The sequence below is a fragment of the Ambystoma mexicanum genome, chromosome 3p (genome assembly GCF_040938575.1).
Source record: "Ambystoma mexicanum isolate Mex_15411 chromosome 3p, UKY_AmexF1_1, whole genome shotgun sequence".
In the NCBI taxonomy this organism is placed as follows: domain Eukaryota; kingdom Metazoa; phylum Chordata; class Amphibia; order Caudata; family Ambystomatidae; genus Ambystoma; species Ambystoma mexicanum.
The window spans coordinates 389,215,384-389,240,927 of NC_090925.1; the positions used below are offsets into that span (position 1 = coordinate 389,215,384).

Consider the following 25,544-nt stretch of genomic DNA (forward strand, 5'->3'; position numbering starts at 1 on the left):
CCAACCTCTGCACCACGTTAAAGAAGAACTGGGTGCATTGCTTGCCCCTTGCTCTGTTTAGCATGTGCAAACAGCCCTGTAAAGATCACCATTTATCGCCCCATGAGGTGTAATGAGGTGGCGAATGCACACACTCCTATCTCCAAGCAGGAGAGCATCTGATGCTCACAGGGCTGCGTCCGTTTTAGGAGATTAATTTAAAAGCTACTTCTCTGCCTTAACAAAAGCAATAAAACATTTTTCTCAACAGACAGCACCTCCAAGGACTGAAGAAACGACCAGCGCTGCATCTGATGCACCAACAATGTCACCTCCTCTCCAGCTCTTCCCCGGGGATCTTGTGTACATGAAGAATTTTGTCTGCTGATTGAGTGAGCCTAGATATAACAGCTCCTTTGATGTTGTTTATGCCACTCCCCTTGCAGTGAAAGTTCTAGAGTTGTGGTATTGGGTGCACCTGTCTGATGTTCGCATAGCACCAAAGGCCCCATAGAACACTGGGGAGACTTAGCAGGGGATGGAGGTTGTATATATACATATATATATATGATATGTACCCCCAAGAAATATGCACAAGCAGGGGAAGTGTACGATCTGTGCGTAGAGCATGGGTACCAAAGGAAGGGTCACCACCATATTTGGAAGCTGAGAGATTAGAAAGGGAAAGAATAAACAAGGAGGAAAAGGAAAGGATCACCTTGGAGTTTGTTAATGTAGTATTAACGAAAGAGGGGATGTTGGGAAGAGGGGGCGATCGTCCCAGTCCCCCAAGCATTTTCCCATGAGGTAGAGGCTTGGAAGTGTGCTGTAGGGGCTCAGGGAGGGTACACAGGGGGGGAAGAGGGTGTTGATATGGGCCACAGTATGGGGAATGTCAGTGCATGATTTGGGTTTAGAGTACACTGAGAATCAAATGCCATTTTAGATAATAGCAGCCATATTGAAGTCGATGTTTTGATGCAGCCCGGACCGCAGGCCCAGGCCACAAACATGGAAATAAGTGCATGCATGCAGGAATAGTTGTATCATGGTCACCGGTGAGAAAGGCCAGAGCTGCAGAGATTCATAGGCCGTTCATTGTCACATGTTGCCAGCATTTGTGTTCCAGGTGGAAAGTGCCCTGCAAGGTCACAAGGGGGCCGATAGCTCCCCACTAAAAGCAATCCCACGAAAAGGAGGGCACAAGCCTCCAACCTTCCCCAGTCCCGGCTTTAAGTTATAGCACCTAGATGCCCTTTGTCCCTAGACCCCAGCATTCCAAGGTACCAGTCAGCCCCAGACCACCAACCATCTATTTGAGCCATTAAATGTAGCTTGATGACGTGCGAGAAGAAGCCCACGTGGGTGGAGATTGACAGATGGGGCTTGGACCAATGGCCTTGCATCCCTTATGGAGCAGGTAGCCTATGTATAGGGTCTCACAAACCATCTTTTAGGATTTGTAACTTATGTAACTTACGTCACTGATAGCGCAGTGTGCCTATTTAATGTTTTGCCTGTGCTGATTTTGGCAGAACATGTCAACTGTGTGAGGTTTGTCGATAATAATATCTTCAGTGTCTGTCAACTCCCCTCCTCCTCACCTGAATCCCTTGATGTGATCTCAGGTCATTTGCCTCTCTTTCGTCTGTTGGTCTTTTTCTTTTGATAGAGGTATGGTTGTCCCCGGAAGGAAGCCACTGTGGCGCCCACAAAAGCTGGTGAACACAGGACCCCCTTCCGAGAACGCCAAGTCAAGAGGAGAAAAGCCAAAGGCTTAAAAAAACCTCCTGTAGTGACCGATGCGGATCCGATGGATATCGAAGAGGACCGCAGAGCAACAGAGAGTAACCAGTGAAAATAGGCGCCGTATCACAGAGCCTAGGAACAATCAAAGGTAGTAGCACGTAGTAATAGAAGAAGGCAACAAGGGTGTAAAGCGTAGCGGGGTAGCCAAGCAAAAACAGGTAAACAGAACCACAGAGGACGGGAAGGACTGGAGATGAGAACGTAAGCGGAAACAAAACGGGAAGAGAACGGCTCAGAGGAGGAAGACCCGCAGTGCAGAGTGGAAAACAGTAAGGAAGGGGACGAAAGCCAGAAAGGAGGGAGAGACAAGGAGAGAAGGCAGTATAAACTGCAAGCGGAAACTAGGCAGCGTTAACCCAAAGCAAAAAGCGAGTTAATGGGGTTGCAATGCACAGAGCAAAGAAAGGGCGGGGATAAAGTAGGAAGTGAAGGAAAGGAAAGCAAAACACTAGACCATTAACATGAAAGCGTAATGAACCGTGCCGGACATTTCAATGGCGGCGTAATCTCCAAGAGGTCCACAAGCGCCAGGAAGTCAGGCGCGTGACAGAACGTTCCATGGCAGCAGACCTCTCTGCTGGCAGATTCCTTATTTTTATGGAAATAAACGTTGTTCTCTTTGCAAGAGGTATGCTAGGCCTTTTTTTCCCTAGTGGGTTACTTGTTTTCTGGTGTGAGCATCGAGGGGCTTCCCTACAGAGAACAGGGAATTGGAGAAAATAAATTCCGACATTCTTCAACTCTCATATCTGCACAAGAAAACAGAAAATAAATGAATCTTATCACATGGATTGCTCACTCTCGTCTCCTAGCTCTACTTCTTTATTCCCTTTTTCTTGATAAGTCTCCACAAACTGCCTGGAGACCAAGACAATTAATGCTTAAAATTGTCCTTTGGTACTGAGCATCTGGAACTTCTGTTCTCTTCTTGTGCCTTGATAGATCATATCCCTTGTGTTCTATCTTGTTTTCAAAGTTCACTACCCTTTTCTAGAATGGGAGTTCTCTCATTCTCTTTCTTTTTTCCTTATTGTATTTTGTTCTCACTGGTTTCTTGTTTTAAGATTCTATACTGAATTCCAGATGCCTTTGATGTTTTCTATCTGAATTGTTTTTCTAATAACGATATATATATATATATATATATATATATATATATATATATACATTTCAACTACTTTGATTGATTAACGGTTCAAGCCCCTCTATATTGCACAGGTTAAAGGCTGAAAGGTTCTTTCTCTAAGCTGAAGAGCGAAGTCCCTCCAACAACAATCTTGAAACGCTACTGTGCATGCCTCTCTCAGCGCACTCGTGCTCACTTGTTTCAGTGGCACATAATGGATTTACTTTTCTGTGTATAGGATTGCTGCTCTCCTAGCTCTTTTCACTCTTGTATTAATAATGCATGCTTGTCTAACAAGCATTGGCAAAGTCAATAGTTTTGGCGGTTACTGCTGTTCTTTGAATTTTGCATCTATAGGCACCTGGGAGCAAGGAGAAGAGTTCAGGTTTTCAAAGGTGGAAGTGATAAGGGGTGCAGGTGTGAAGGAGAATCAGAAGGGGAATACAGTAAGGGAGGAAGCAATTGACAGAGGGTGCCATCGATGATGAGCAAGAGGAAATATGAGTGAGAAAGAGTGAGAGGGTAAGAAATTAAGTGAGTGTGAGAGGAAGGATGGGAGGGGAGTAGAGAGAGGGGGTGGAGCTAGAGAGAGGGGGAGTGGGGTGGGTTGTGGGGGTAAAAAACATGGGTTGGAGGTAGAGACCGTGGCGGTGGGTGAGAGTAGAAAGTGTGGCGGAAGGAAGGGTGGGGGTAGGGTGGTTGTCTGGGTTTAGGGAGGGCAGGGGTAGGATGGGTGGGGGAAGAGAGGTTGGAGGTAGAGTGATGGGGGTGGGGTAGGTGGTGGGGGTAGAGAGTGTGGGGTTTAGGTGGGTGGGGTAGAGAGTGTGGGGGTAGGGTGGGTGGGGGTAGAGAGCTTGGGGGTAGGGTGGGTGGCTAGGTGTACAGAAGGTGGGCGTAGGGTGGGTGGGGAAAGAGAGGGTGATGGTAGAGACGGTGGGCGTAGGGTAGGTGTGGGTAGAGATGGTGGAGTAGGGTGGCTTTGGTAGAGATGATGGGGTAGGGTGGGTGGGGTGGAGGCATGGTGTATGATGTGCGAGTAGAGATGGGTGGGGGTTTTGAAGAGGGTCGGGGTTTGGGTGGGTGCGGTTAAAGAGGGTTGGGGTAGGGTGAATGGGGTAGAATGGGTGGGTATGGGAAGATTGGGTGAGGATTGGGGTAGAGAGGGTGGGTGTAGGGTTAGTGGGAGGGGGTGGAGAGGGTAGGGTTGGGGGAGAGGGAGTGAGTAGAAGTAGAAAGGGTGGGGTTAGGGAATGTTGGGGTAGGGTGGGTGCACTGGGGTAGAGAAGGTGGGGGTAGGGTGGGTGTGGATACAGAAGATGGGGCAGGATGGGCGAGGTTAGAGAGGATGGGTGGCTGAGGGGAGGGTGGCAGGTGGGAGTGTGGGTTAGAGATGGTAGGGTGGTCAGGTCAGGGCAGAGGGGTTGGTGATATGATGGGTGGGTGGAGGTAGAGGGGGTGGGGGTAGGGTGGGTAGGGGTAGAGAGGGTGGGGGTAAAGAGGGTTGGGGTAGGGTTGTGGAGGTAGAATGGATTGATGGGGTAAAGAGAGTGAGTTTAGGTTGAGTGGGTGGGGGTAGAGGTAGGTAGAATTGGGCTAGGGTGGTTGGGTGGCGGTATATCTGTAATGTGCAAGTTATCCGCTGCCAAAGAAGGTGTTCGGTGTGCATTGGAAAACAAGGTTGTGTGCAAAGCCTTCTCTGTGTGGGGCTGCTTGCTGGCACATAGTCTGAATTTTATTTGCCAATCATCCAAGAGTTTAAAAATAAAATAAAACTTAATTCATGTGTAGGTAGTTCTACCTAGAGGAAGCTGGATTTCTTCTCTCACAAGCTTATCAGTTGATTCAATGAAAATGGAACGATCTTACACAAGCAATCAATCCTGCAGGCATTCATTTTTCAGTTGTATTAACTGGGTGGGGGTTGGAGGTTAAGAGGATGGAGGTAGAGAGGATGGGTGTAGGGTTGGTGTGTGGTCGTAGAGAAGGTGGGGTTGGGGGAGCGAGTGGGGGTAGAGAGTGGGGGTAGGGTGGGTGTTCTGGGGTAGAGAAGATGGGAGTAGGGTGGGTATGGATAGAGAGGGTGGGTAGGGTGGGTGAGGTTAGAGAGCATCAGTGGGTGAGGGTAGGGTGGGCTTTAGGGGGTAGGGAGGGTGGCGATAGGGTGGGTGAGTGGTCGGTGCAGAGAGTGGGTTGGTATTGGGTGTGGGAGTAGAGTGGGTGGGGCAGAGAGGGTAAGGGTAGGATGGGATGGGTAGGGTGGGTGTGTGGGTAGAGGTAGTATGGGTAGGGGCTAGAGAGGGTGAGGAGAGAGTGTGTGTGGGTAGAGAGGATGGGGTGGGTGGGTTCCGGTAGTTGGTCAGGGGCAAAAAAACATGAAGAACAAAGCAGCCTTGGGAGGACTCGTTGAAAGTAGCCTAAAATATCCCAAACAAAACCCAACCAGCACATGTAATGGGTGTAGTGTGGATGGGTAGAGAGAGTGAGGTGGATGAGTGTACATAGAGTAGGGGTGAAGGTAGAGAGAGTGGGTGTGGGGTGGGTCAGTGTTCGTAGAGAGCACTGGCGGCTGGTGTATTTTTTAATTGGGGGCGTAGATATTTCTATTGAATATGTGAGCGAGTTTAGGGTTGGGTTATGGGCAGGGGGTTCTTCTCCTGAGACTTTTTTTCAGTATTGAGTTAAAATGTTCAATTTTTACAGCACACGTTTTGAGATAAATTGGCTAAAAAGCCATAACATGTACAATCTGTTTCTCGAATAATGCATGAAAAAATGTAATAGATGCAGGTCACCAACAGAACACAGGAGCATTTTCAAGATGCCCTTGCCCACAATATATGTCAATATTCTTGCATTGTAAGAACATTTTTTCATGCTGGCTGTGCCCAATAATGTCAGTAATCTCACTGTAAGAAAACATGTCCATGCTGACTGTGCCAATATATGCCACTATCTCCATGTAAGAACATTCCTTTTGGCTTTAGCTATAATATACTAATACCAAGTAGCCCTTAATGTCAGAGATGGCAAACAGTTAATAGTGATACATGTTGTCGCTTAATTATCTGTAATGTGCAAGATATCCGTTGCCAAAGAAGGTGTTTGGTGTGCATTGGAAAACAAGGTGGTGTGCAAAGCCTTCTCTTCATGGGGCTGCTTGCTGGCACATAGTCAGAAAAAAAAGTTTTGCCAATCATCCAAGAGTTTAAAAATAAAATAAAACTTAATTCATGTGTAGGCAGTTCTACCTAGAGGAAGCTGGATTTCTTCTCTCAAAAGTCTTTGAGTTGATTCAATCAAAATGGAAAGACATTACACAAGCAATCAATCCTGCCAAATTTTTCAGTTGTAGTAATAGTATCCCATTACCCCAGAAAAGATCCCGAAAGATACTGCGAAATGATTAAAAAGGGTTATTCAAAAACTCTGCAGGGCAAACGCCAGGCCAGAGAAGCAGCAACATGTTTGAGCACACAGGAAAGAACAATAAACTGAGCAATTCCATTCAATTCAATGTAAAACTCCTACGGAAAGCTCATTTTGATGTTGGAGTTTTATTGTCACTAAGTGACAACACTCTGACCATATACTTAGTTATGCTTTGTGCAAGAGGGAGCCCAGCAATCCCTTCTGCCCACTGTTCCAGCCCTGCTCATCAAGCAATTGAGTGAGCAACCTGGAAAACCCCCAAAAGCAAAAGCCATAAAAAAGGGAATCATTTTCTTTTTCACAGAAGTTAAAGCAGAACAGTTTTTCCGAAGGGGAAAAGCTGGCATCAACAAACAGATGAGATGCCTAATCATTGTATGTTGAGTGGTGGCATCCTTGTGTACTATTTACAAAATTGAGCACTTTTTTGCCAGCAGTGTCACAATTTCTGTTACTGGTCAACCACGAAGAGTCTACACATTGACTACCAATCAGGCATGGCTCAATATTTGACAGTTATCTGTTTGTTAAGCACTACAAAGAAATGAAGTTGTACAGTGCAATAGGAAAGGATGGTCCTTAGTACATGAAATTATTTATATGTAATGTTTAGGCTTCATTTAATGTCTATTCTTACTGTAGGATGTTACAGCTCAAAATGACAGTTGGCCAAGAAATCTGTACAAAGCTACAGCTAAATGTATTGTTTCTGAAATAAGCTTCTCTAGCTTGGGATCTTTCATGGATTCACATGCTCATAAATATTCCCCATTGTCAAGCTGGGAATCCTCGGTAATATTAAAGGAGTTTAGATTTAAAGCTTAAAAAAACTGCTTGTCTCTTATGTAGCATCTTGCTGTCACTTTAGGTCATACTGCCCCATCCAATGGCATCAGTACTCCTTACCTCCACCCCTGGTGGCCATATTCAGACTTTTTACTGCACGTTTGGTTTTGTGGGGGCCTTGTGTTTCACTCCTCGTAATATTGACTTTTCATCTGTTTTTTAGTATATCGTCAACATTTTTTCTTTCATCATCGGTCACATCTGGAACTTCTAGTAGCAGCAATCCTTTGCCGGTGAGGATCTAGACATCACAACATCTTCTAGTCGACTTTGAGGCCTCCTCCATGCGGCCATGGCGGATAACAGCAAGAAGAGCCTTTTCATGCCCTGCTCGAAGTGTCGCCTCAAGAACATTTGTGTGGACGATCGACACGAAAAATGTATATATTGCCTGCACCCGGACCACAATGTGGATGCCTGCTCCATTTGCCAGTCTTTTTCCATGAAGAAACTGAAGGATCACCATAGAACGTTGGTGACCTGGCTGGAGGAGGGTGCCAGGACCTCTGACTCAGTGCAAAGTCATGCCTCTGTCAAGGTCAGCAGATCTACGGCCCAACAACAACATTGTTGTGGAGTCGCAGGTCCCAATCTACCATGATTGCGCCGTCTATTATTAAATCCTCAACCGCCTCGTCCACGGTTACGACCATCGTATCCAGGGTTGCGTTGCCTACCAGGGCAGTACCCACAACAACAACACGAGATCCTGTGAACGCTTCTTTTGTTAAGAGTGCTTCTGTGGAGAGGGAGGTGCTGCCAGTACTCTCTTTTTTTGCCACGGCCATCAAAGACAAAGCCAATGTTTTCTCTGGTACCTATGGCCACTGTGACAACACCTGTCCAAATGCTACAGGAGGATAGCATGTCAGAAGATGGGCAGGCTTTATTTTTGGATCATGAGGAGATACAGGAGGGAAGTGAATAGAGGGTAGAGGTGCACTGAATGATTCAGAGGATTCAACAACTCTGTTTTGATTATAAAAGATTTTTGGAAGATTTTAGGTGCTCCCAGTCAGATCTTAGCTACAAGATCATATTAAGTTATAGAGAAAGGGTCCTTCAACACCATCGAAGGACAAGACTCAGGGCACACATTAGACAATATAATGTCAATCAATTTTCACCACATCATAAATTAGTCATGTTCCAGAATGAAAACATTTTTTTTTACTAGTTTGTACATAAAGAAACTCAATAGGTAAAGAATATCTTACATCTCACATTGTAGAAAGATAGCAACAAATATTACAAATAAAATGCATGTTATTTACACTGTGTTGTATGTGCGCCACTCTGGTGATGGCTAAGCTTGACCATTAAATTGTCTTCAAACAAAATAAACATTCAATGACATTGGATCCTTTTGTCAAACCAATTCAATTCATGAATCCTTAAATAAAGCAGATATCTCCATAGGAACGGGGGTTAAGATTCTTGACGAGATGGAGTCTCTCTGACAGTTGTCTCCTATTAGATACTACGCATTTCGGGCAAAATGACCCTTCTCCAGAGAAAGGTGGTTTGCATCTTCACCGACAACAAGAATCAGGAATCAGGGGGGACCCGCTCTCCCATTCTCTCCAAGGAATCGAAAATGCTGTGGAACTGGGCGATCTCACACAATACCTTCCTCATTCCGTTTCATCTGGCTGGGGTCCACAACACCATTGCGGATTTCTGCCACAAATGGGAACTCCATCAAGACAGGGTTCTTTGTCTTTTCTTGGCATGGTGCCAGCCGCAGATAGACATATTCGCCACAGCGGCCAACTCGAATTGCGCGCAGTTTGCCAGCATGTACCGTCAGATGAGGAGTCTGGGAATACCTTCTACATTCCATGGTAAGGCCTGTTCGTCTACGCATTCCCTCCCATCCCGCTCCTCCTATGAGTGATCAAAGCACTCAAACAGAGCATGTGCAGGATGTTCCTCATTTCTCTGGCATGTCCACGTCAAAGGTGGTACGCAACCTTCTTCATCTGTCGTTAGCCCCTTACATCAACCTGCCTCCTCTCCGAGACCTGCTCTCCAGAGAAGGAGAATCCGTGCAGCACCACGACTGAGCGTCCCTTTGTTCCTGCCATATCTGATATCCTTAGCAAATTTAGCACGTGCATCCATTGATGTCCACTTAGCTGCTGTCTTGTGTTGCACTCACACAACGGGCAAGCCTTCTCTTTGATCTCATTGACTAGTTAAAGAATTCCTCAAGGGCCTGTTTCGAGCTTTCTCACCAGTAAAGGCTCCTCTCCCAGCTTGGGAGCTGAATATTTTCCTTTCCAAGTTGATGGGCCCGCCCTTCAAGCATCTGCACCGGGCTCCTCTGAAATTCCTGTCATGGAAGACTGCCATCTATTGGCTATTAGTTCTGCCTGGTGTGTCAGCGAGTTACAAGCTCTCTTGCAAGCTGCCATATTTAACCATTACCATTTTGGTTCCTTGGTTGTCACTGTCTCTGAGCTCCTGTCTCCACTGAATCGAAAAAAGGTCACTGCGCCGCCAAGAACAATGAGCTAACCAGATGCTAACTCATAAAGTCTATCTGGTTCTTATACAAATGAAAGTCACAACAAAGATTTAGACAAAGAGTTGCCCAACCTTTTGATCTTGTTTTGGTTATTGCGCGGAGAATAAATGGATCAAAAAAACGAATTACATTAACTAGGCAATTTCTTCTCAATCTGTGTCAAAGAAGGAAAATAAATGTGTGCATGGCGACTGCAACCAGAAAATTAAAAGTACCCGAACGGTTGCTTTCCAATCATCGCGCTCGACGAAACACAGCTGATTGCTGTCAAAACACTTGCTGCAAACACCTCACTCCAACGGCCGCTGCAGTTAAAAAATGTACACCTGACATGCAGCATTTCACAGATATGCCTGCAAGTGATGAACACGACGCGTGCGAAGCATGGAGCGTTTATACTCCGAAAAAGAGTTCAAGGCAAGGCAGTTCATTACATGCGTGCGCGTACATCAAAGGCAGTTATACTTGAAGGAAATATAATAAGTCAAAATGACTGCTGAATTAATAAATCTTGCGGTTCACTATTCCAAGCAGTTGCAGAAGAAAACGGAGTGTTTATTTTTCACTTATCTTGAGATGAAAGCTTCTCAGCACGCAATCTGCCTGGTCCATCAGCTCCTGTAAATGTTTCTTCCTAAATTCCTGAAACCTGGAAGGCCCTAGATAGAGAGCCTAATTCACTGGATCTTCACAAATCTTGACCAGCTCTGCTGATGGTTAAAAATTAAAGGCAGTTGAGAACTCACTTCAACTGAACAAAAGGCGTTCTCAGCCAGTCAGCTCACTGATTTGAACCTCCATCTTGGCTTGGGCACTTGTCATAGCTCTAAACACAGCTCTAAACACCCAAGTTAAGGTCCAACCTGCATAATAAGATACATTTCTCAGACACAAAAGCTAACCCTTAGACCAACCAACCACCCTTAACACATAGAACACCAATGCTTACTAAAGCAAACCTGACAGCTTTCGGGCGTGCTGCATGGCAGCTAGAAGAGACACTGAAAGCAGCATTTTATTTGGTCACCTGCTGCTCGTGCCACGCCCTGCTCATGCTGACACTACTGATTGTGATTGCTGCCTTAGTGCAGCATTGATATAGTGAGCTGCCCTGGCTGTAGTGCCTCCCTGGAAGCACTGTTGCATGGGATTTGGTGGGGAGGCCTGCCAGTGGAAGACACAGTGCTGCAGATACTGCTTGGACGATTGATTGGAAGCCAGGTGTTGGATTGATTGCTCTCTGTGTCGGCATACCCTGTTTTCGCCTTTGTGGAGGTTGGGGGACATATGCAGGGTGAGGGCATACCAGGCCTCTTTGAAGTGATGCTGGACATCACTCTGATGGTTAAATTGTCCCTGAGCGGGGCTGGTGTGCTGTGGACATTATCTGTGTGGGATTGGCAGGAGGGAGTACGCCTGTGTGGCCCCTGTCAGGGGAGGCCTTCCTTAGTATTAAGTCTGCACGCAGTTGCCTACAGATGCCAGATAAACATAACAGGGGCAGGGCCTAGCAAAGAGTCATGGAGGCCTACACCCAGAAGGAGGGGGTGGAGCAACTCAGTTGCTGCTACCTAGTGGGGGTGAGCCTGCCTCGGTGTCAGTGAATCAGCAGGGTGGGGACCGGATATTAGCGGCAATCGCCACGTTGCAGGCGACTCTAGAGCACAAGATTGAGGTGGTCACCATTGATGTGGGCCTGTTGCAACACGATGTGCATTCAGTTGTGGACCGGCTCAGCGCCACAGAAGTGCAGGCCCAGGAATCTCGTACTAACATAGCGAGTAACAGTCAGAAATTGCCACGTTGACAGCGAAGGTGCGGAACGACACACAGAAGATATGGAAGGAAGGGCAAGGTGGAATAATGTGTGAATCCTGGGATTGCTTGAAGGGAGGAAGATCAGGACCCCAATACCTATGTTGAGAACTTGTTATTGCAGGAGATGGGTCCTGGAGTATTGTCGCAGGGGTTTACAGGGGCACGATCCCACAGATCCCTAGCCAAACGGCTTGTGCCTGGCGCGCCCCCAAGACCGTTGATTGCTAACATCCTGAATTACAAAGATAAAGAATGGATCTTGACTTTTTCTAGGTACAGCGGGATGATAGAGCGAACGTTCTCAAAATGAGCTATCTACCTGGATTACACACAATTGGCACAGCGGAGAAGAACAGCGTTGGTCCTGCATGGGGCTCATCTATGATATTTGTTGATTTATCCGGCAAAACTGAAGGTGCTGCATAATGGGCGATCCCACTTTTTTGAGGACACTGCAGCGGCACACTCATGGATTGCACAGCTACAGCAAGGAGAAATTGGGGTCCTTGATGCGGAATCTACAATGAGGGGTTGTATGGACTGCTGGGATTTACAGCGTCTTGATGAGCAAATGGTGGGAGCCTGCTGGTTGGCACTGGGGTTGTTACTCCTGTCTCCAGTATATTCTTTCATTTTGTCCTTTTTTGCGGGGGATTTACTGCTTTCTGCCTTTTCAGCTGACACACTGCTATGGACATTGAACTTTTTGATACCAGTGTTGAGGTATCTTCTGCTGTTCCTCACCCAGAAAGTTGGGAGGGGATACGCGAGAAGCAGTTATGCCGGAATATGCGTATAACTATTGGGTCTTTAGTTGGAGGGTGGGTGGTAGTGTTTGGAGTGGGGGTTTGGTTTTTCTGGTTAATGTTTTTTCCTGCTACTATGGTGTTGATGGGCCTTTTTTGGCGGCGGATGGGGTGCAAGTGCAGGTGTTGGTCTGGGCTGTTGGGGGGATTGGCGAGAGGACCGGATGCAGAGAGGTGGTGGGGGGTCGGTGGGACGGAGCACGACTCGACGATGATGGGGCATGGCTAGCAATATGCGGTGATTACGTGGAATGTCTGAGGCTTGAATGACTGCATTAAGTGTGTTGCCTACCTGCGTAGGAAGGGAATAGATATAGCCCTGTTCCAAGAGACGCACCTCACGAAGGAGAGGCAGACTAAACTTGACAGGAAATGGGGGAGGGGCAGCTGTATGAGTCCCCGCACTCTGTGTTTGCGAGAGGTGTCTTGGTGTTGATTGTGCCGACCGTCCCTTTTAGGCTTCTGGAGACCAAGAGCGATGATGAAGGGAGGCTAGTGCTGGTCTTCAGACTCCTGGAGGGTAGGGATGTCTGTATCATAAATATGTATGCTCCCAATCATGCTGCTACATCCTTTTTTTCTTCACTCTACACACAGCTATCTCCATATAGGGGGGCCTGGTGGATATGGGAAGGAAACGTTCATTGTACTCTGAATCTGTTAGTGGACCGGTCACATGACAAGTTCCGCAAGCCTGCACCTCCAGCGAAGGCCTTGAATGGATTGCTGAGGAACTTTGAGTTGATGGGCCTATGGAGGGCAACTTATGCACTGGATCGTTCGTATTCACACTTCTCAGCCCCGCATGAGGTGTGTACCGAAATGGATTATATTTTCACGGATGAAGTAGTGCTGGGGAATTTGAAAATGCGGCCTACCAGGCTAGGGTCCTCTCTGATCATGCCCTGCTCACCGCTCACGATCACGTGGGTGGGGGGGATGGAAAGCACTCGGCTCCTTGGAATGCTAGAGGAGGCCTATGAGATAGGATGTTTACCTAGTAGTTTGCGGGAATGCATTATAGTTCTAGTACTCAAGCCAACCAAACAACTGCTAGAATGAAGTTCTTAGAGACCCCTCTCCTTCGTCAATCAGGATTGTAAAATCCTCATGGCTTTACTGGCAGCCAGATTACGTAGAGTGATAGGCAGTTTGGTTCACACAGACCAGACAGGGTATGTTTCTGGTAGGAACACTGTGTGGAACTTGCAGAGACTTCACCACATTATTGATAGTACTATGAATTTGGAGCTGGATTGTGTGATTGCCTCTTTGGATGCAGGTAAGGCATTTGATTCTGTCAGGTGGGACTGGCTATATTAGGCCCTGCGTCGGTTTGGCACTGGGGAGGGATTCTTATGCTGGGTGCCTCTGGGGAACACTGAACCAAGGGCTGGGGTCAGGACGGGCAGGCAGATTTCTAATGGGTGGGCACTGAGGAAAGGCACACGACAGGGCTGCCCGCTGTCCCTGGTGTTGTTTGTTTTGGCCCATGAGCCGCTTGCGGAGTACCTAAGATCAGAATACTCAGATGAGGCCATCCCCTTTGATGGTACTAGACATGTTTGCATGCGGATGATATGCTTCTTTATATCACGCATCCAGAAGAACATTTACACTACTTCCTAGACATCATAGATCGAGTTGCTGATTATTCAGGCATACATATAAGTCGGACCAAATCCTGTCTGTTTCCATTGGCTTGGTTGCAAGGCCTACATAGGAGTCAGCTACCTCACTTGGATTTGATTTGGGAGACTGACACCTTTAGGTACCTTGGGGTGAATGTGAGGCATGAGTGTTATGCCTCCTATGTACATAACACTGTGAAGGCTTTGGAGGGAATAAGGACATTTGTGTTGAATTGGATTCCATAGTTAGGGGCTTCATTTGGAAGGGTCAGAGAAACAGGATTGCATTAAGTACTTTGCAGGGGGATTATGCAGGTGCGGGGGTCCCGCATTTCGAGCTTAATACTGAAGCCCTCTCTCAAACTAAATTTTTTGAAGGAGGTGCTCTGGGTTCCTGAGAGCATACTCTTGGATATGCCCTACCTTCTGGCGCTGGGGAGGACTGTGTGGCGGAGGATGTGTCAGATCCTGGGAATTCCAGACCCATATTCTCCAAATATTCCCCTTGCGGTAGTGTCAGGGGTGCGAATGAAGGTGGTTCAGGAGGTTAGACGACACTGGGAAGTTCATGGGGTGGCGATGATAGACAACTTGATGTTTTATGGGAAGGTGATGGATTTTGAGTCCCTAATTCAGATCACAGCGTACATAGGGGTACATTTATACTGCATTTGGGTCTACTGAAAGAGACTGGGAGTAGATGGCCTGCTGTTCTGGATGGCACAGAGTCAGTTCTGGTATTGGAACCTTGTACGATCTGTCAGAGGGAGGCCACGTGATCTGCGGAGTGTACAAGTTGGTCCTGAGCAGGCTGAGTGAGTGCGAGCAGAAGGTCCGGACACAGTGGGAGTGGGACCTGGGTAGGTCTTTCACTGGCACAGAATGGGCTCAGACCTTCCTGTATACCAGGAGGGTCTCTCGGAAATCCGGATTTAAATTATCACAACTGTACGTGACGCACAGAGCCTACATGACTCTTATAGAATATCCCATGTTCACGGGGCTGCGCAGCAGGTACGCCCTAGATGTGCATATAGGAAGGCTGATATGTTGCATATGTTTTGGAGATGCCCAGTGGTCCAGAGATTCTGGGTGGCGGTTGCAGACAAGGTTGCAGGCGGTGGGGTGGAGCTGCATCTCTGGCCTCCAGATGTGGGCCTCCTGGGAATGTTCCAGCAGAGTAAAAAACGTACTGCGCACCTCACCAGAATGAAAGATCTGGTGTGTGTGCTGGCAAAACACAGGATTGCAATGGACTGGAAGGAGAAGGAGGGACCCAATGTGGATGCATGGTGGGTGATTTGGAACGATGGGCAATAACTGAGACCTCGGCTTGTTATAGAGCAGTGTATAGAAGAATGAAAGAAGTGAACAGTGACGCTGCAGCTTGGAATGCCCTGACAATGTTTGCCCTTCTGATGAGCTGCCCCAATAGCTGGCTTGCTTTAGATGCATATGATATTGTGCTTGATGTTTTCATGCCCCCCTATGATATCCCCTCTCTGGACCGCTGTACCTCTGGATCGACACTATATGAGCAGGTGTTATTGGGTGTTTCTAATTGTTGGGGGTGGTTTTCTTTTCGTTTTGTGCAGATTTTCTTTTAGTTTGGTTTATTTCACTGCTTATTCTGCTTTTGATGTGTTGTGTGACTGTTTGCGCAGAGATAGATACAAGGCTATCTGTTGTATTTGTTGTAAGGTGTTATCCTTCTTTTGTTTTGAAAATAAAAATACAATAATTTTTAAAAAAGGTACCGTCAACAAACTTATGGACATTCCCGTGTTCTTTGGCTCTCCCACCTAGGGGTGTCACGGTATTAGTTTCATGACGGTATGCTAACCTTCTTGCCAAATGACGGTATATCATGGCTATCGTGGTATAGCAGGTGGAGTTAACCAATCTTAACAAATATTTTCTAAAAGGTCATAAATTGTCAGATTTATCATCACAAACAAAACTAGGCACCCATGGCCAGAATTGGGCTTTTCAACATACTTTCCACTGAAATGCCACCCCTTGCTTCCACCAAACACAAACACACGTGTGGAGAGGAGGATGGGGGGGGGAGCCCTGCTGCGACTGGCAAAGCAAACTGAATAGCTTTTCTTAAGTGATCGTTTAGGCTTTTAGCTCCCCCACTGGCTACTGGTGAAGATGAACATGTTGCCATCTTTATAACCTGCATGCCGCAGATCAATGGAGGCTGATGGTAGTATACGCTTGCGTGCATACACACACGCACACTCTTTACGTTACAGCCTTTAGTTTACTTGTGGACCAAAAGGTGTTCAGTAATCACGGACATGTTACCCTTTTGTATGGCAGCAGGGAATACCCACAGAGATGAGTGAATTTCGCAGTGTGACTTATTATATGTAAATTCAATGATAGAACCAGGGAAATTCCGCATTGTCATATGTTTAGCAAATATTATCCATTATAAATATATAAACCCCAAACCCGCCAACCCAAAGTAAACCCTTTTCCTTCTTGGCACTGTATTTATTCTTCCTATTGCTAACCTATTGATTTTGTGTCAGGCACGTGTGGTTTATGGAATGGCATTAAAAACTGCTCCAACTGAAACTACTTGGCAGATGGCACATCCAACAGTGCAAGACCAAGACTGCGCAGCACTTGCTTACTGCAGCCTTTCCAAATCAGATTGAAAGCACACTTAACGGTATACTAGTATAAACAATGTGACGGTTATCATTGTTCAATTGAGTGGTTCACGGTATCTTTAACGCTATACCGTTATACCGTTGCATCCCTACTCCCACCTCTCCGGCAGAGAGAGCTTTGCATGCTTTAGACATTGCCCATACGTTAAAGTTCTACATAGGACGCGCTAAGGATTTTTGCAAGACTTCACAACTCTGTGACATTTGGACCACATCGTCACGAGATTCTACTGCATTGACAAGGATTCCAGGGAGGAGTCCAGTGTCAGACAAGCAGTGCTTTGCCAACCTATTTGCTTGAGGTGAGTGTTCCAGAGCAGAGTGCTATTTCTTCTGTAGAGCTGTACCACCTTCCTTTGTTTGTGATATATGTACTGCTGTGTATTCGTATTCATGAGCATGTGAATCCATTAAAGATCCCGTGTTGGAGAAGGAACAAGTTACTTACCTGTAGCTACGGTTATCCAGCATGGGTAGCTTTCATGGATTCACATCTGACCTTCCCTCCTACCCATCTATGGTTCTTCTTGGTTCCTACTGCCGCATTACGTGCACTTCCAAATCTGAAGATGGCCACCAGGGGTGGAGCTAAGGAGTAGTGATGCCATTGGCTGGGGTAGTATGAACCAAAGTGGCAGCAATAGGCTATATAAGTGACAAGCTGTTTTTTAAGCTTTAAAGCTATACTGCATTAATTCCAACTTTATTTGGCCGTAAGGCCATCAAAGGAAATCCTAACACGATACAAAACTACGATACTACTAGTATACTTTTATCAGTCGTGTAATACATGCCCCCCTTCATTTTCACTTCAGGGGCAGGGAGCACACAGATCCTGTGCTGTGATAATTGCCCATGGGCCTTTTCCCCAATGGGAGTGAGTTGGCTCCCGAAAGGACAGGATTCTGGTTATTGTTCTTGGAAGTATCAATATTTCTGTGAGAAGAATAGGGGCTAATAAAAAATTGTACTATTTGTTTTTCGACCATAGTTCACTTGACTATCCAAAATTCTGTTGGCCAGTCTCTAAATTCCTGCTTCATATAGTCACTGGTGGGGTCCCCCTCATGGCAGTCTAGACTAGTTCACCATAGTTTCCCTGGTTACAAAAGAACAACCACTTGGTTTGTGAAGCCAGTGCAAGGATTTATTTAGGAGTGCATCCCTTGGCACTCGTTGATTAGGCTGTAGTTTCGGCACCCCATGCAAAAAACACCATGCTTCTTCTCTGTCTCCCAGTTTCTTTGCTTTTAATCTAGCCCTCCCAAGTTGAGGATCTAAGAGTACCGTGGTACTCTTAGATTCTCAACGGCCATTGTACCCTGGGTGGTTGGAAATCCTGGCTTCCCTTGTTACATGAACAGTATTAGTTTGCTGGATGGCTTATAAGCTTCCTTAGAAGTGAACTGCTGTGTAACCTGCTCGTCTTTATTCCATGGCCTTGATGAGGTTGCATACTGCTCACATTTGGCTGGGGTCTGGGAAACTGTTTGGATGACATCTGATAGTGATATGGGGGCTTACAACCTCCATGGTGCCAGGAATTAACCCTCTGTTGGCTCCCCCACCCCCCTCGCTCTTATGCTTCAATCAAGGCAAGTAGAAGCCTTTTTATATCTGCTAGCTCAGAGAGAACCTGATTGCAGTTACACCCGTGATTGGGATGTGGCTCCTTTGTGAGCACAATCGTTGATGTTGTGGGTATTTAGACCCGTTTGATTGGGAACACTTAATGGGGGGGACACGAAGGGGGACTGTTTGCCGAGCTCATGGCCATCTAGATCTTGCTCGCAGTCCCAGCAATAGCAACAAGCCCTTTGTCAGGCATAGGCTCTTCCCCTTTTTCAGGCATATGCTCTGTCACAAATTCTGCTAGTTCCATTGGTTCTAAAGCAACATTGATCACTGCGAGTGGTGGGTCCACTTTGGCCACATGGTTCAAACTTGGCTGAATTATGGTCTCACCACCACCCCTACCAGCGGTGGCAGGAATCAGAACTGGCACAGCTGGAATGGAGACACTGGGGAATCTGCCTGGGCACAGATGTTGGGTCTGTCTGGTATGGGAGACGAGTTGCCCTCCCCCACCCTCCCGGGTCTCGCGGCACAGATTAACAATGGGTGAGTGGCGTATAATACAAGATGCTATAGCAGCTGCAGTATTGACAAAAGTATCAGTAGTTGACCCTCCCTCCTTTGGCAAATTGTTAGGGGCGCTAGGGGGCCCAGAAACTGCTGAATCTCTTTGATTAGCAGATGGGTATCACTGAAGGAGCTAGCAAAAGAGCTGGCACTAGCACCATCAGTGACTGCTGATCTTAAGGCCCCCAGGTCTGTGGCATCTAAGAAGGCTGGAATGGAGAAATCTGCTTTTGCTTCTTCCTCCTAAGCGTTAGCATTTTCCTTTTTAATCCCAATCCACACCCAGTGCCAGAAGCAGGGCCAGTTACTGGATCGGGTAGAGGGATTGGTGCAGTCACAGATTCCTGATTGCGTAGGGCTGACTTCGCATTTATAGCAGTGCAGTCAGAGTCAGGTGGAGGCATGGGTCACACTGAAGAACTTCAGGAGTAGATCCTCAGCAGTAGAAGTGGAGGTAGGGGTACGCTGTGGCTTCTGTGACAACTTTGCAGATGAAAACTAACCTACCGATGAGCAATGAGCGTGCAGCGTGGCCACAGATATAATCAGGTAATGGCAAGTCTTGGGCATCAATATATATATTTATATAATTTAAATGATAAGGAGCTCTTCATATATGCTTCTTACCTCGCTCAGTGCTTTTCCTTGGTTTCTTCACCTGACCCAAGTTGTAAGGCAAAACCGAGGCAGAACGGGGGAGAAAGTCAGCAACAGCGTAGACCCCAGCAAAACATCAGCAGCAGTAGCACCTCGCAGTAATCCAGACAGATAGTGAAAGGGACTCGAAATAGAGGCATGCTCCCCTATGGGTCAGCAAACACCCCTGCGGGACACCAACACCCCACGCCTTTGTCTCCCACGTGGGCTTCACCCTTGCGGGGGGAGAGCTCAGGATATGAACCCTGGGTAAAGGGGGCATGGCTTCTGTACGGCAGCAAGCAGGGCCTCCAGGCAGAGTTTCTGGGCTTCCTGAAGGTGCGGGATGCCAACACCCCATGCCCTTGACTCCCCTGCAGGCTTCAGCCTTGCAGGGTTGAGCTCAGGATTTGAAGGCTAGGTAAAGGGTGCAGGACTTCAGTACGGCAGCATCCAGGGCCTCCAGACAGGGCTTCAGGGCTTACTGAAGGTGCGGGATGCCAACACCCCACGTTCTTTACTCCCTGCGGGCTTCACCCTTGCGGGAGAGAGTTCGGGATTTGAAGGCTGGGTAAAGGGGGCGGGGCTTCAGTAAGGCTGCAAGCAGGGCCCCCAGGTAGGGTTTCCGGGCTTCCTGAAGGTGCGGGATGCCAACACCCTGCACTCTTGACTCCCCCGCTTTAATATTACTGAGGTTTCCCAGCCTGACGAGGGGGAATATTCATGAGCATGTGAATCCATGAAAGATACCCATGCTGGAGAACAGGAGTTATAGGTAAGTAACTTGTTCCTTAGGTTACATTGTCAAATAAACTGAAATGAGAGATGTGGCGTGCAAAAAGATTCTGGTGTTATTGGAACAACCGCACAGCAAGAGTAGTCAGGAGACGATATTGCGAATGTTTACAAATGTTCAGTAAACAAATGGACTAGACACATTTGCAATCTTCGTCTGCCAGGAACTTCTGTGTTCATACAATTACAGTTTATTACTTGCACAACTGAGCTTTCAAGAAAGCACTGCAATAAATCCTGTTGCAATTTTATTTTAGATCACAATCTAAAACTCACCTTGCAACCATGAATGATATTTTGAGGCAGAAAATGGTAAATGGATTGTCTGTTTCACTTGTATTAGGTGGAGGTTATTTTAAAAGTTTGGAAGTAAGAAGAACATGGAAAATACATCGATGTAGTTCAAGTTTCACTCCTGGAAAACATGCATGGACGTGTTTTCTGTAAGGCTTCTGTTGTCAAAATTATGACCGCAGGCAGCTTAAAGTGACTGGATTAAGGTTTAATTACTCTGAGGTGAGCAACTCCATTATCAGTTGCAGCAGTTATGTATAAATATGAAGACAGTCTCTGTCTGTTGCTCTATGAGTGCTGCAGTAAGTCCTTTGCTTTAAGAGTCTTTCTGGAATAGCGCCCGGACCCTCGACTTGCGCCAGCAATGTCCCGCTCCTATCTTCTCTCTTCCCTAGCTCGCGCTCCAACTCACGCGGAGTCTCGCAAGATGCCATTGGTCACAGGCTCTCGCAAGACTCTCTCGCCACCTACCTCCTTTTATTGAGCAGTGGTGTCCCAATACATAACATACCCTGCATACTTGGCTGGTCTACGTTTCTCCCGGTGAGAACGGGTCTCATGGTTTTCCCCACCTTTAGACTCGGCAGCTGATGTTCTGTGCTCACTAATCTCCACTTCACCTCGCTCCTTTTCCTGTGACTCTAAGCCCCACATCTCATGCTGTTTCTGTGCTCTTCATTTTATGGAGCATATTCTCGTAGCAGTTCTTGGTCAGTACTGTCTGGTGTATGGTCACTGCCCTCTTCCTGCACTCCAAGTTCCCCTGACTGGGGTTCTCCTGACCCCTCTGATGACTTTTGGTACACTGCAACCCTTTCCAAGTTCAAGCGTTTGCTGTCCCGAGTACACATATGGTTCGATTCATTCTGCACCACTTGAATTGGTCTACTGAATCTTAAACCAGTGTCTTGGTCTTTGTGGGGCAGTCAGCTTTTAACTATGTCTGCCACCCAAACCTCCGTTCTGAGGGCAGCTCTTCTCTCATTACTTTTGCTCTTCAAAGTTGCTTTGCTCTTTTTGATTCTGTTAAATCTATAGGGCTTCAGAACATTCGACAATAGTTTCTACTTCCAATTTGCAGTGTTAAACAAATAGCACCCACCTGAATCAGAAGCAAACAATGGGCGATGAAATGAGAATCTACTTGGTGGCCTTAAATCCACCAGATGAGGTACTATCAGGTAGAAATTGGGTTTCCAGGGAAACCCTCTGGGGAATAAAACCCTATTCTGGATACTGGTGTGGATGTCTTCTCTTGTAGACTGGTTGTCAGGAGGAATGATGAACTGGAGGATTGTAGTCCTTCTAATGGTGTTGCTAAGTCTTGTTCAGGTCTCCCTGGTCTAAATATTGGAGATACGAGATTTAGAAAGCGCAACTCTATTAGAGCGCCAATATGAGAGAAACTGCTCACCAGTATTGCGAGTATGCATAGAGATATGCAAGAAGAGAGATCTGTTCCGGCGTGGCGGAAGGTCCACTGCGAGGCAATGGTCTTCTGTAGCAAGGATAAAAAGATATGAGAATAGAGCAGACATTGGCAATGATTGTGAGCTACAACGCGTGCCTGACTGTATTACTTCCTACCAGGAGCGTTAGCTAAAGACCGTAGATGCAAGCAGGGCTGACGGCTCTGACAGAATGAAAGCTGGCTTCCGGGTCTGCGTTGTCGTGGATACAGCGAGACGTTTGCTGGAGGCAGCTGCACACAGAAAGGGAAGAGCAGCATTTTACATCGAGAAAAGAGGAAGTAAGCAAAATAATGACATATTATTCAGAATCTCAATACTAATCCTACATACACGAAGAACAGCTGATCGGAGCGGCTGATAATTCTCTGAGGTGTCACGGAAGGCGAGATCGGTCCCGGCCGGAATGAATCCTATTGAATTGAAGACAGAGATAGATCAGAGCAGCATAAACAGGGTTAGTGAAGGATAGTAACACAGAGATCACTAGTTGCAAACTTATGAAGCGTGGCTAAGAGAGGAGTAGCAACACAACGTTGCTTGGATTCAGCAGCCTGATAATGGGTTCTAGGCAGCGGAGGCAGAGACAATCCTCCTGCAGCACAATGAATAACTGGAACACAGCCCTGGTTTCAGGACACCATCTTGGAAGGACACAAAAACACCAACCCGATCCCCCTCCGCCGTCACGACAGGGACCAGCGGAGACGGCAGGACATGACACATTCTCCATATCACTTCCTCCTTGTCTACTACCTCATCTTCTCTTTTAGCCATGCAGTACTAGTGTGGAGGCCGCCTTCCTTCCTAAGTAGCATGTGAAAGGGAGACACATTTGTGGTCTTGTTTGGAGTGAGGCGATGAGTCGCAATGGCCTCTTTTACAGTTTTGCACGGGTCCATGTTTGATGAACCTATTGGTTCTCTCAAATAATCCATTAGCTTTTGGGTGATACAGGGAGGCCTTGACTTGTTTGCTATTGTTTTCCATCAAAACTCTCTCCATCTGGCTGGATACTAGCTGGACCCCATTGTCCATCACTATCTGCCTGGGAAGTCCTTCCTTTTGGAATCCTGCAATCAATACTTCAATGACTGTTGCTGTGGTGATGTCCCCACTACCTCGGCTTCCACCCATTTAGACAAGTAGTCGAATATGAATATCCTGTATCTGTGCTCCAGCTTCATTGCTTCTAGTGGGCCTATGACATCTAGTCCCAACCTTTGCCACACCCCCTCCGGTATCTCTGTTGGAATCCGAGGTGCTTGTCGTACCTTCAGGCGTTTGTCGCTATTTATGCACTTGGGACACCACTCCATCATCATTCGGATGTTGTTATCCATGCCCGGCCACCAGTATGCATCCCTGACGTGGCATTGCATCATGCTGGTCCCAAGGTGTCCTGAATGAGTTCTACATAAGATTATCTTCCTCATGCCCGTTGGTGGTATGATTTGGTCTCCTCTAAAGAGCAATACATCTGTTTCATATATTTCGTCTACTACTTTCCATAATGGTCTCAGCCCCTATGAGATTGTTCTTTCATCGGGTAACACTTTGAGACCCCAGTTGGTTATTTCACGTGTCGCAGCATCTTTCCAGTAATTTTCCCCAATCTCATGTACATCTTGCAGTTCAGGTGCCCCCAGAGGCTACGCTGCACTCATCTTACAGGAAAGGCGACTTCTGCCCATTTGACTCAGTCAGCCTCGACATGCAGTTGGCATGTGAGTTCCTCCATCCTGCAATGTGTCCAATGTTGGATGTGTACTCTTGTAGCTTTGCAGCTATGCGCGTTAATCTGGGGGTGGACCTTTTGGTACCGCCTGGGCTCAGCATGTGTATGAGCGGTGTGTGGTCGGTTGAAAGCGTGAATCTGGTGCCCCAAACATATATCCTAAAGTATTCTATGGTCCAAGCGTATGCCAACATCGCCTTCTCAATTGTCGAATAATTATTTTTGGCATCCGCCAACCATTTGACATAAAAGCTACCACTTTTTCAGCGTTACCCCGTTTCTGGGTGAGGGGCGTGCCTAGACCATATGTATTGACATCCGTAGTGATAAACGTGTTCCAGTAGGCATTGAATGGTCATAGACATGGTGCACCTAATATTCTGTCTTTCCCTTCTTTGAACGCTCTTTCTTGAGTCGGGTCCCACTTGTACTCTGTTCCTTTTTTAAGCAGTTCTCTGAGGGGTGCTGTTTCTTCTGAGAACCTGGGCACAAACTTTGCAGAATATTCTGCAAGGTCCAAAAAGGATCTCTACTCCTCCTTATTGGTTGGGGCCGAAGCATTCACTATAGCTTTCAGTAAGTTATTCTTGGGACTATTGTCTTCTTTGGATATGGTGTAACCTAAGTATTCTGCTTCCTCAACACTGATTGCATACTTTTCATATTGTAGCCATACCCCTGCATCTTGTAACTTGTGGAATACTTCCCTTAACACCTTGTCATACATCTTCGTGTCTTCTGCATATATGAGAATATCATCTTAAAAGTATGTTACATTCCCAATGTTCTTCGGTAGGGAGTCCATCATCCGTTGGAATGCGGATGCAGCCAAGGACAATCCAAATGGCATTCTTGTGTTTTGAAATGTGCCAAACAGGGTGATGAATGCTGTCAGTGGTCTTTACTCCTTGTGTAGCTTGATTTGATGGTACACATCCCACATGTCCAGCTTAGAAAAGACTTTCACCTCCATCATTAAAATTAGCTCATTGATGCTGGGAAGTGGGTAACTGTTAGTGATGACTTCTAGATTTAGACTGCGCAAGTCTACCCATGTTCTCAAATCATTTGAGCCTTGCTTGTTTATGAGCGCCACTGGGCTTAACCACTCTGACGACTCTATATTCTTTATCATGCCCTCAATGACCATCTTCTCCAATTGCTGTTTTAGTGCTTGCCTTGCTGAGGCCAGTACCGGCCTGACTTTGTGTTTGATTGGACTGGCATTCTTGCGTATGTTGAGTTTGTGCACCTTTTTAATTCTGCCCAGTCCATTCGAGAATAACTTTGGGAACTCCTCTTCTAACACTGACACTCCTCCACTTTTCACTGTCAGTACTTCACCATCTGTGCTAGGGTCAGGCTTTATTTCTAACTTTACATGGTCATCCCCCGCAAGCACTGTAGGGCCTGTCTCGGCAAAGTTTACTTTGGTATATGTCTTCCTCCCTTTGAACTCTACTGTGCCATTGATGTACCCCAGTAGACTAACAGATGCTCCACCAAACACAGTAGGTTTGTGTTTAGTTTTCAAAACGTCCACCTTGTCACTCTCGGCACATCATCTCTTTATATGTGCGTATTGAAAGAATGGTTAAGTCTGAGCCGGAGTCAGCCATGACCCTGGTTTCCATTCCATTAGCTCGGATCGTGCAGTGTGGCTTCTCTCTTCTTGCTGTGACACTATTGACCATAATGATGGTTGGCTTTTCCTTGTCTGATGATTCCTCACTCCTTTCAACGCCATCCATGTCCACCAATGTGATTTTATTGCCCTTCCATTTGCAAGCAACCAATGTGTCTCTGAAT

The 25,544-nt window shown here is 46.7% G+C and overlaps 1 protein-coding gene across 1 annotated transcript in view; it reads left to right on the top strand.

Moving 5' to 3' along the window:
• Positions 1–25,544, top strand: part of LOC138579901 (piezo-type mechanosensitive ion channel component 2-like) — a 2,232,767-nt gene that overhangs the window by 750,138 nt on the left and 1,457,085 nt on the right. The window lies entirely within an intron of this gene.